The 13,157-nt window shown below is 44.0% G+C and overlaps 1 protein-coding gene across 3 annotated transcripts in view; it reads right to left on the bottom strand.

The window, feature by feature from the left end:
* The window catches only part of LOC126248289 (uncharacterized), a 343,564-nt gene that overhangs the window by 317,361 nt on the left and 13,046 nt on the right, over positions 1-13,157 (bottom strand). The gene's annotated exons all lie outside the window — the stretch shown is intronic.

A 13,157-nucleotide genomic window follows, 5' to 3' on the forward strand; every position in this document is an offset into this window, starting at 1 on the left:
ACTGGGTTACCACAAGGAAAAGCAACAAATGGATGAATGAAATAAGAAATGACACGGAATAACTTAACATCACACAGGAAACGATACAAAACAACACACTCCTTGGGACCCTGATCAGAAGAAACAAACTACAAGAGACACCACACAACAAACGAACACAATGGACCGAACAGAGACGACAAGAACACAGCCAGAGGATGAAGGAACACTGGACGATCAGGAAAAAAGAGAAACCGAATAGAACACAGGACCTAAAGTCGGCCGAAGAACGGAAGCAGAAACACAGCACACGAATGAGGGGAGTATGGGCAGAACGTAAAGATAAAACAACACGGAAATGGACATGAAGTTTAGTCTAAATGCGCTCTTCAAGGGCACAACACAAATTACATATGCCTATTTATTTAACTATGACAAACGATTCATGCAACAGTTACACCCCCCCCCCCCCCACACACACACACACACATACATGCTATTTACAAATAAATATCCCATTCACACACTCAGTCACTCAAGCAAATAGCAGAAGTATGGGAGAAACTCGAGCCCACTTTCATGACGACATGACAGACCAATTTCAAGTTGCGAGATACTGTGCACCTCATGGTCTCATGATCGAACACTCGCTTCTCACACCATATGTGGAGAGGAGTCCTCTTCAGGTAGGAGGCACTCCAAGTAATCATCAATCGTGAGAGCCATGGAGGCTGCACGACGAACACTCTTAGCCCGGCTTTGATTGACACCTGTTTCTTTATGGTACACATACATTTTGTAGCTAAGATCTACAAACTCCAGTGTCTGCCAATCATTCGCCTTTGGCCTTCATCAGGCTGATAACCTTGTTTTTGCGTCTCAGGCGTCTTGCCACGGTACGCGGGGCTCCCCCGTCGGAGGTTCGAGTCCTTCCTCGGGAATGGGTTATGTGTTGTCCTTAGCGTAAGTTAGTTTAAGTTTTATTAAGTAATGTGTAAGCCTAGGGACCGATGACCTCAGCAGTTTGGTCTCACAGGAACTTACCACTACCAACTACCTTGTTTTCAGGTATAATACCTTAAGGATTATTGGCTGCATATCCAGACGTGTCGGATTCTTCGAGATGTGGATCGCAGCCTTTCATCCAGTAGATGAAACTGTCAGTATCTATATAAAGTAACTTTGGATCATAGAATTTCTTCTTCGCAAAGTCAGAGTGAAATCGGCACATGGAGTTTGGAAAGGACCAATATACACATACCAACATAAACAAGTTTTATGCAATTTATCGAAACTTATTTCCACAGTCAATCCTTCATTGAAGATACCAGCCCATTTAAAATCTGGCCTGGCGACATAATCCTGTGCACCAAAAACATGAGTTCCAGCGATGAACTAAACGAATTTTGCAGTGATCTCTTAAATTCTCCATGGTTTTCCCGAAAATAGCATTATTCGTTAATTTAAGAAATATTTCTCAAAGTCACGCGTTGTGAGAGCTCTCTGTTCAGTGTTAACATCAACGAACTCCTTCAACCAGCGTGTCCGCTTGTAGGAGATGCCGCGGATGATTCTAAGCAGTACCATTACCAAACAAATGCACTCGCTGGAGGTTTCTACAGTGCGTTATATGTATTTGTTTCCCCCTCCACCATTTTCATCAGTTTGGGGATGGAATCGTTGTGTGGGACAAGGCAATCGGGACACAGAGGCAAGTCGCTGTGCTTGTCATGCAATCTAGAAGGATGTGCCATGCCTACCTTCACGATATATCTTTCGCCAGAATCAGCTACCACACCCATGAAATCACCTAATCTGAGGATTGTGCCACTGAATAGCCACTGAAACTATCAGACAGGTAGATATTGTTGCATGCTGTATCTGTTTAAGTTGTTGACATCAAGGTACAGCTACATCTACATGGTTACTCTGCAATTCACACTTAAGTGCCTGATGCAACTCTCATCCTCAAATGCTCTGAACTGTCCACCCATCTGCAGACTATTCATCTTGGTGTGCCTATGGACGCGTGAATCCCACATTAAAGAAAGAACAGCATGTTGACATCAGTCAATAATTCAGTTTCAGCATACGTCCTTTACAACATTGCATCCCAGGAAAGCCCCGGTGTGGTGTAATAGAATGCAGGATCCACTGTGTATGTTGCCATGCCATGCATACACTCCTAAATTTCTAGAAAATATCCACTAGTATTCATACATTAGTGTCCATCCACAGTTTTACATACTTCCCTAAATCAGAGATGTTGAATTCTTGCCAAACATTCACTGCATTTTCACACTCTGCACCCGTTATGGCATTGCCTGTTAGGTTACTCGTGAATGCAGATGCGTCGTGCAATGTGGTTTTGTTAAGCCTCTCCACAGAATGCAGGTATTCATAAGGAAAGACCTCCTTCGTAGCGAGCTGAAACTTTGCATCATTACGCAATGCAGCTCTAGGGAGATACATGTCCTCCTGTCGCATCTCTGGGCTAGTTTCTAAAGTGGTGCATGCATCAATCGAAGTGAGTCCAGGAACGAAATGTATCTCTCTCAGCCAGCACACTAACATGATCATCGCGTAAACCGAAATCACCCAAGTGCTCAATGATGAAGTGGGAATCATACCTGCTGTAATTGTGGAAAAAGATGGGTATGTGTTGTGGGACTTGGTACTTTAGGTTTCATGTATTGTGTGCTGCACCGCAGAACTTCCCGATTAGATGACATTAGCCCCTACATAGAGTTTCTGCTTTTCTGTCTAACGGCAGTCCACAAATACGGTATTTGACAGCTTTCTCATACAAGGAATCATTATCTCGTGATTTAGTCATGGGAGTGTTAGTGCCATAAACGCGATCAACACGTCAGGTAAGTTTCGCAAGCCCAGTGAGCAACTAGCTCGCACGATTTTCCTCAGCATGTGATCTGAAACGATTTTTGCTCGAATCATACAAGCATACAGCCTGATACACAGCTGCATATGGTACATGACACTCTGTGACAGTTGTATGAGAGGCAGTGATGTCTCTATCACAGTGCACCGCAGGAGCGAACAGGCATTTGAAATTAGTGTATACCACAAAGGGACAATGCTCTTGGTGGTGGAAATTCTTAAACTTAAGAAACTTGTCTTTCTCATTTGGTATTTGCACACTTGCTGGTTCCTGGGTGGAGCAATAAGTCAGACGCTTCTCTGTATCCTCATTCATAGTAAAAGCGCTGAGGCACCTAGAGCAATAATGACATGAAGCATTATGTTTACTCTTTTGAGTGTAAAGTAAGCGAGGCATGTTCTTGAGCCATACACACTACTGTTTGTTGCCCTTGGAGAATAACAGCAAATCTATATGTTTCTCACACTGACCACCTACTTTGGAAAGGTAGATGGGTCCGACAACTTTAAGGCTCACTTCTTTTTCTTTCTCTCACACAGTGAGCTCTTCTTCTGACTTGCTTTCCTCTTTCTGCAGGATATAATCATGAACTGAATAACACGGGTTCTCTCTCTCGAATTTACATATATCCTACAGAATTACGGGGAATGAGATGCCAGTAACGTTAAAAAGCCCACAAACATTGTCAGTTCCGTATGTGTTGGGACGTGCAGGATGATCATCATAGTCATAATTTCTTTCACAAGCCAGTACTGACCATGTGAAGCTGAATTTGCCATCGATATCCTTAACACTGATATATGCTTTTTATCTCCCATATTTGTAAGGTGTCAGGCAAATCCAACACCTTCTATGAAAACCCTGACATGATAAGCAAATCCAGTAGTATGTCACATAGCTCCGAATAAATCGTGACATTAAATTAACCAAAGTAATACGAGTAACGAGTGAGCAAATGGAATACCACAGACTAACACAAGTATGCCTAAATGCATGTCATACCTTCCCACCGTGAGACAGACGCAGTTCCGAGGGGAGAAACGAGAACAGAAGCCGAGAGCAGAACCGTGTTAAGCTAGAAGGCCCAACGATAAAGGGACGGACACCCACGTCGCCAGCTAACCGCTAGGACCACCCCCCAGCCCATGTTAAAAGCTATAGCCCTTCAGAAGAACAGTATAGATCTTACGATAACACAAAAAGGGCCACACCAGCCGCAAGTTTTAGCGTGAGACTTTTTTGCGTCTCTGTTACGTTGCAAACTTTAAAAACATTGCCCCACCACGAAAAGTATAACGTTTCTCATTGGATAGACAGAATTTTTGTAGGCGGAGCTTAAGGTTAACATTGAGACCCTGATTGGTCAGATGAAAACACAGCCAGATAGTTTTTTTTTAAACCAACTTCGGTAAATTGTAGTAAGGAGAAGTTAGGACAGGAGTTGCTTCCGAGATGGCGAGGTGAGCGGAGCTGTGCTGCCCGCCGCCCTCTGACGAACACCGACAAGGTAATGAACGCACGGGATGCCACATTTTTGAGTGCATAAGGCTTCACTCAGAACTGCAGAAGTCTCATCTGTTACATCCCCTTTTTACGTAATACTAGTGTCGATCGTCAATTGAAGCTCATGGTATTCACATTTGCTACGTAAGTTAAAATCTGAACCGTGATGATTTTTCTGTTATATAATTATTGAGAAGCCACATCAGCCACTGTAATTTACGATAAGTTAGATAAGTAATTAAAGATAACTGAGGGTCACTGTAGACCATTTTGGTAGTTTTCTCTTTTGTGAAACTTAATTTAAACCTAGATTATAGATGTGATATGGCATAGGTCAGCCTTCGATCCATTGTAGAACTTGGAAACCCACTCAGGGAATATTCGTTCACATTTTTGTTGAACCCTGTATTAAAATATTTCCTTTTATCAATAGTGCAATTTATAAACAATGTTTTGTGAGTAGAATAAAATTTACAATGGTAAACTTAACTGCTTTTTCGACGTTATTTTAACAGCAAACTAAAAATAGGAAAGCCTTGAACCCCTTCCACTAAATTTAGTTAGTATTAAGATTCTTTTACAGGGAGTGCAGTGGAGCTGACGCTTATATCATTAAGTATTTGGTTATATCATCGCTAGTCTCACTGAACTCTTCTGAACTCTACATGTCATGTGTGGTCTGGCGTCTCCGTACCAGCAACAGGTCCCAGGTTCAAACTAGTCAATTCCCTAAAAAACACACTCAGAGCGTCGTTGCGCGAAAGTGGTAGGGAGACACGACTTAGAACAAACAGACACCACACAGAATGTTAGATATTCTTCGGAAGTTTGATATAGCTCGACCCACCATTTAATGATTCAAAGACATGGGTGTGGACATCTAAGTAACATATATCGCTGAGCACGTTACCAGACCCTCTTTCCTGCATTTCAGAAAAATGGACTAGAATAACACTCGAGATGAAATCACAGAACACCTCGGTATCCCCCACATTATCACGCCAATCACACCACTTCCCCCCCCCCCCCCCCAAATATAAATGGTAACTTTCTCCTCAACAACACCATCTTGTTTGGTTCAAAATGGTTCAAATGGCTCTAAGCACTATCGGACTTAACATCTGAGGTCATCAGTCCCCTAGACTTAGAACTACTTAAACCTAACTAACCTCAGGACATCACACACATCCATGCCCGAGGCAGGATTCGAACCTGCGACCGTAGCAGCCACGTGGTTTAGGACAAGTGCCTAGAACCGCTCGGCCACAGCGGCCGGCTCATCTTCTTTGGGGGGTATGTTAATTCGTAGCGTAGTACATTGCTGCATTTTATGGCAGGATAACACAGATCTCTTATGAATTTACGGAGCTCGCTTTCCTGAATTTGTATGCACATTTAAGGAAGAGGTTAGGGCCTATGTATCCCACAGCAGAATTGTCCATGTGAGCCTACGAGAACCACTACCTAAATGCGCCTACACTCAGAACGTAGTGTAATGCAGGTTTGCGACTGACCTGGTCCAGTCCTAATCCTATAGGAGGGGTGAGGGAGCTGCTACCAGCCAGTTGGTGACTAGTGACTATAACTAGATGGCGTTATAGGCGGGAAGTGACGCCATAACGGCCCTGGGTGAGGTTATGGCGCTGTAGACGACCCCGCACACAGTTCCAGATGTGGTGACGGTGTTGTAGACGGCCCCACACATGGGGACTGCAGCCGTGACAGCCCCAGAGGTGGTAACTTAAGCCACGACAGCCTTGCACACGGGGACTGTGGTCATGACGGTCCCAGACGTAGTAACAGGGCCGTAGATGGACCCCACGCGCAGAGTGTAGCCATAAAGGCCCTCTACATTATGGTGGCGGCGGTACCAGGTGATTTAACAGTGGGTTAGGAGGCAGTGTTGTTGTTGTTGACTGAAGTCTGCCTCCAGACAGCACCCTCAGGTATTCTGCAAGAAACAAAGACAATGATAAGTGTCATGTATGTGCAATGATGCAGGGAATGAAAAACATCAAATGACAGTAATGTTTTGAATTACCTACTCATACACTAATCTGCATCATATATGGCACTTACATCATTTTCGTCTGCCTGTGGGCCGCCTCTAATAGACAGCGCAAGATCATGATCATGATCATCATTATTATTATTATTATCAAGAAGAAAGATACAGGTCATAAACACTGCATGTAAGTATAATAAAAAAAGTTATTGCAGAAGAAGCATTACTAATGCATCTGCTCAACTGTGATTGAGAATATCCAGCCCTGTGAGCTGATGGATGAGAATGGGGTCATGGGCTGAGACAGCTCAACCCGTTCTTCTCCAGTGGCTTCACTGTTTTCACTGTTATCGATAGCCCATAGAAACAAGAAGAACATGCGACAAGCAATTCATGCCAGTCGGACTGGCTGTAGAATAAGAATGAACTACTAGTATTACATACAAATTCATTGATTACTGATGTACATTCCTGCGAGGCAACGGACGAAAATGCCGTCTTGGTCTGTAATGGAACGTCATTCTGAGTACCGATTGCATCTAGAAAGAAGGAGAACTCGTAAGCAATGCATGCGGATGTACTAGTAGTGGTAGTAGTAGTACTAGTAGTAGTAGTAGTAGTAGTGGTACTAATTATAACTGTAGAAGAAGAAATGTATATATCACAACATAAACAGATCTGATAGGACATTATGACCACCTACCTAATAGCTGATATGTCCACCTCTAGCATGGAGAACAGCGGCAACACATCATAGCATGGAAGCAATGAGGCCTTTGTAGGTCGGTGGAGGGAGATGGCGCCACATCTGCACATACAAGTCGCCTAATTCCCATAAATTCTAGGGAGGGGAACGATGAGCTCTAGCGTAATGTTCAATCACATCCCAGATGTGTTCGATTGGGTTCAGATCTGGCGAATTGGGGAGCCAGCACATCAATTGGAACTCGCCACTGTGTTCCTCAAACCACTCCATCACACTCCTGGCCTTGTGGCATGGCGCATTATCTCATTGAAAAATGCCACAGCTGTTGGTAAACGTGATCATCACGAAGTAGTGTACGTGGTCTGAAAACCAGTGTACAGTACTCCTTGGCCGACATTGTGGCTTGTACGAGTTTCGCTGGACCCACGGATGCCCACGTAAATGTTCCCCAGAGCATAATGGAGCCGCCAGCAGCTTGTCTCCGTCCCACAGTACAGATGTGAAGGAGCTGTTCCCGTGAAAGACGACGGATTCGCGCCTTCCCATCGGCATGATGAAGAAGGTATCGGGATTCATTAGACCAATCAACACTCTGACTCTGTGCATACGTCCAGTGATAATGGTCACGTGCCATTTCAGTCGTAGTTGCCGATGTCACGGTGTTAACATTGGCACTTGCATGGGTCGTCGGCTACGGAGGCCCATCGTTAGGAGTTTTAAATGTATTGTGTGTTCAGACACACTTGTTCTCTGCCCAGCATTAATATGTGATGTTAGTTCGCCAAAGTTCTCTGCCTGTCCAGTTTTACCATTCTGCTCAGTCTACGACGTCCGACTTATGTAATGAGGGTTGGCCACCCAATCCCATAACGTTTGGACATGGTTTCACCTTGGTTTCGTTACATGTTGAAGACACACACCACAGCACTCCTTAAACACCTGACAAGTCATGCAGTTTCCGCAATGCTCGTGCTGAGGCTCCAGGGCATCACAATCTGCCCTCGGCCAAAGTCAGATAGATTGCGCGCCTTCCCCATTTTACACAAGAACAGCAAACTCAGTGATACTGCATGCACTGTGTGTGCGTCTCACTAGCAGTCATTCCTCACCAGGTGGCGCTGCCATCACCTGGTTGGGTTTTATATCGATAGTAGGTCGGTGACATAATGTTGTGGCTGATTAGTGTATGTATATGCTCATTCATGAGCTGAGTCAAGCAATGGGAACTTAGAGCCGAAGATGGCGACATGGGCTGTACAACATAAGTACCATGCATGAGAAAAAATGAAGCTCTCAGAAGAAAGATTACGTTAACACTCACCATATTGTGAAAATACAGGACTGACTGCAGCCCGTATGTCAGTTTGTGGACGAGTAAGTGCACAGGTGGGTTGGGTTCTACCTGAGCTGTATTCGTCCGAGCAACACCATTGAAAAAATTTTCAAAGCAGAATCAGAAATATGCAGTAGTATTCACACACTTGAGAAGAAGAAACATTACTGTAAAAGTACCATGTATAAGAAAAAAACACTCAGAGAAAGCTAACGTTCGCACTCACCACGTTGTTGCTAAATTAGCGGGCTGTCTACACACCAGGCGTCAGCAAGCAGGAGTGCCAGGCTAAACATACGTCACATTTGCCCCCACAACATCACTGAAAAACTGTACAAAAAAGAACAGGAAGCACATCAGGGAATCATGGTAGTAGTCACATGCGTGCGCCCCCCCCCCCCCACACACACACACCAAGATGTCCACTCACACAAAGAAGGAATTCGTTAGATAATCGCATATCACAAACATGTGCACTCACCACATAAATGTCCAGTTAACAGCTCTAGGGCCACAGGTCCGAACCAGTTCGCTACCCGCTCAGGGCAAGTGAAGTAAAGGAGTCGATCGTGTCACTTCCCATTAATGGTGATAATGCCATACGCTACAACAGAAAATCATAATTAGATTTAGGCTCTACAGCAACAGATGAGTACAGTGGAACACACACTATATTCACGATACGTACCGCCACCAATGCGAGCTCGCTTGCCTCCCTCTCCATTAGAGGATGAGGAACACATTGACTGCTGACGCTTCATTCTTGAAGTGGTTCTCTGTCGGATCACAAATGACTTGCAGTCCCACAGCGCCGCCTATTAACAGCGTGCTCGTGGGACGAGGCAGGCAGCTAGCACCGGATCAGACTGATGCAGCCCACGTGCCACAGTATTATCAACCAATCACAGATGAGAACGCTGCCACCACATTTCTTTTCCTTCCACCAATCAGAACGCCTATGCCCATGACAGGTTGACACCCCAACCAGGGTGGAACAAGATTACAGCTGATGTAACATGTAAGGCAGGCATACAAACCTCCAAACTGACCAAATCTATTGTTGCAAAGAGTCCAAAATGACGCAATATACTGCTTCAAAGAGGAGAAATTACTACAGCCCCAGCACGGTCCTGGATGATGTAATAAATTTCTGTACCAGACAAACACACCTGGAAGAGATGACACATCTGAGTCTGCCACAGTGGGCGGACGATGCTCCACAGTAAAAGCCTTGTGCGATATATAATAAATTTTCTAGCAACTGGTACAGTAGAGTTCTGTGCGTTATATGACAAACATTAACGTCTGCCGGAGTGGATACTTCCGTATATAAGAAACATCCACCAGGTAAGAGTACTGTATTAAATTTCAATACCGTTTTCTGATGTAGGGTCCAGCAGATAAGACAGTACAGCACAGTTCTAACCAGCAGGTAGCATCAGCATTGAAACAGGCTGAGAAGGGTTCTCACCTTCTACATATTTAGACAAGTGTGTATCTTGTTGTTAACATAAGCCCTTTATTGTTCATGTGATAACGAATACACTCAGTCTACTGAGCTCTGATATGACGGATAAGGGCTCTCTCTCTCTCTTTAAAGATACACGGGCTCCTCGCATCGTACAGAGAGTAGTGGCTTGTACCCTCGCAGTCTACATGTATCTCAGCCAACTTAAGAAAACACGCCACAGTATAAAAATATGCTGGAGCCTCAGCCACAGTGCTGTAAACAAATGGGGGCCAACAGCCGAGCCAGCCACTGGTCATCGCGCCGGCCTGTTGTAATGGATGCAAAGAATAAGAAGTACAGCCATAACACAAGAGTTGTAACGAACTTTAGCTAATGATTTTATGGCCTTAAGCACATCGAGCAGCACATGTAGGGGAGTGGGAGAGGAGAGCAGATGACCAATAACGATTTCAAAAAGGTATTCGGGAACTGTCTGAAACTCTGTCTCCAATTCTAGAACGCAAACACAGGGAACGTATGTGGGAGAATTTGCATACTCAGCATTGAAAAAGCCATTGGTAAGGAAAATGTATCAAGTACATAATTTTGTTTTTTAAAAAAATCATTTATTGATCACTCAATTGAAAAGTAATTTCACATTATTTGAAGCAGAAATAAAAGCATTATTCTGTTCATCTTCTTCTCCACATATCTTCTTGAGTTTGAGGGTCGCTGGACATCCATATGAGTCAAATGAGTCAAAATCACGTAATGAAGTGTTCTTGAAAATTTTCTTCCTCCAAAACACTTTGTCACTGCCTGTGACGTAAACTACACTATCAATATGATCAAAATCCTGAAACGTCGTCAACACATGTTCCAGTCCTTTGAATGGTAATTTCCTGCCAACAATACTCCTGAATGGTTTATGAGCCTGAATAGTCGTGGAAAATGTTGCTATCACACGTCAAGAGTTCCTAAAAGCTAGAAATGCCAGGTCTTCATACACAAACTTGCCAGATTCATCCATGAACCCTTGAGTGTCAGCAATAATACTCACACTCTGATACTCCATCATGAAACGGCGCTGATGTTACGTATTGCTCGTTAATTTCTACCATTCACTGCACTATTCCAGTCAGCGGACAATAATTCCCCCCCCCCCCCCCCCCAAATCAAGTAACAACAATGCGAATGTGGAAGTTTCTTTGGAGAAATTGTCTGATGACTCAAATTCTATATGAAAATCAACAGGTCCGTCTTTGATGAGCTCGTTCTGGTTCAATGTGTCTATAACAACGATCGGGCCTAATTCCTTAAACTTATATGGGCTCAGTAGGCATTCGGATCCCTCATCTGATTATGGATATATAATATATATCATAAAAGGAGGGATGAAACTTCGAATAGATGTATAATAGGCTGTACGCTGTATTATTCCACTTTAGTTGAAGTTATCGTATGGATAGTATTCTCCAGTTGGAAAGGTCTTAGCATTTGTTAGTTTGCGGTTGTAGAATACTCTCGAGTCTTTCTTCAAGTTTCCTTTCGATTTGGTCTGCAGCGCCAATATAATGAACTGTAGAGCACGTACCTGGACACTTGTTTTAACTGCCTAAGACTGATGTCCAGTTGTCTGGAGAGCTGGATATTCATATAGTTCTCATGAGCGGAAAGGTAATGACAGCACAGCACAGAATTTCAACGGCCCCAGGAATAGTAGATGCTCTTCATACGATACTGTGATGTGCTGCATTTTCCAGATGACCTTCTCCCTCACTTTTTTATTTTCTTCTGGAATTGCCTGTCCCTGAACATAGAAGTTGTTATCTATAGCGCTTCTGTCGGCCGGTGTGACCGAGCGGTTCTAGGCGCTTCAGTCTGGAACCGTGCGACCGCTACGGTCGCAAGTTCGAATCCTGCCTCGGGCATGGATGTGTGTGATGTCCTTAGGTTAGTTAGGTTTAAGTAGTTCTAAGTTCTAGGGGACTGATGACCTCCGCTGTTAAGTTCCATAGTGCTCAGAGCCATTTGAACCATGATATTGGATCCTAAATGCGATAAGAAGAGATTAATGATATTAGTCGTTAATTTACACGCAGGAGAAGTGTGTATACTGCAAGTTCTCAGCACCGGAGCTTCTTTGAGCACACTGCAGTCAACCATTAAGACTCTGTTAATGGAGAATGATGATTGCAGGACACTGGTGTTTTCGGGGAACCTGCTAAGTTCGACCATTCTGCATATTTTGGAACAAATTATACCAGAATGCATGACGATGTTGCAGAGAGAAGACTACAGATTCGGCAAGACAGACAGTACTGATGCATAGTACATATTGAAATGGCTTGAATCTAAAAATGCATGTAACGTGATCCATTAAATTTATAACAAACTTATGAACAAGTGCTACAATTTGAATGGGGTGGATTACTAGTTCTTTCCCAAAGAACTGATGCCTGCCGTATGTAACATTACATACAAATTTCACAAGCTACCGCCAGTATTTCAGAGAGATGAGTTTATCTCCCCATACAGTTATTGTGATAAGCATTTTCAATTGCATGGAGATGGCCAAGTTGATGGACCTATGATGTAAAGGTTGTAAAAAAAGGTCCGAGTGAAAAATAAGTGGTTTTCTAATACGTTTTGTTATTATTTTGAGCCGACCGGAGTGGTCGAGCGGTTCTAGGCGCTACAGTCTGGAACTGCGCGACCGCTACGGTCGCAGGTTCGAATCCTGTCTCGGGCATGGGTGTTGTGTGATGTCCTTAGGTTAGTTAGGTTTAAGTAGTTCTAAGTTCTAGGGGACTGATGACCTCAGAAGTTAAGTCCCATAGTGCTCAGAGCCAATTTTTTTTGTTTGATATAAAACGTGCGACTCATCCGCTGGTAGAGAGGGGGGGGGGGGCACTCCCGTTTCTGTATTTGCTAGTAACTGCACTAAACCAGTTGCATGTCTGTACGCTCTTTGAATAAGATGTTGATCGTAGAGCGGGGACTGAGTGTTGTTTGGAGGCGAGCGTGGAGGAGGAGTGAAGGTCCCACCTGCTGCATTCCCCCAGCCCCCCACCGGCCTGCCGCAGCTCATGCGCTGTGCACCATCAACCACCGCTCGAGCACAGTGCCAGTGTATGAAGAAAAATAAAGTGCATAGCTAACCCATCCCATTGCTGTAATGTTAGAGCAGCAGGAGCATATTTTTTTGTTTTTTCGGTGCAGTGTGACGTTACTTGGACATTTTTTTACACGTAATTGCAGGTTGTGCATTGTGATGTTAGT

Source organism: Schistocerca nitens, chromosome 3 (genome assembly GCF_023898315.1).
Source record: "Schistocerca nitens isolate TAMUIC-IGC-003100 chromosome 3, iqSchNite1.1, whole genome shotgun sequence".
Classification (NCBI taxonomy): Eukaryota; Metazoa; Arthropoda; class Insecta; order Orthoptera; family Acrididae; genus Schistocerca; species Schistocerca nitens.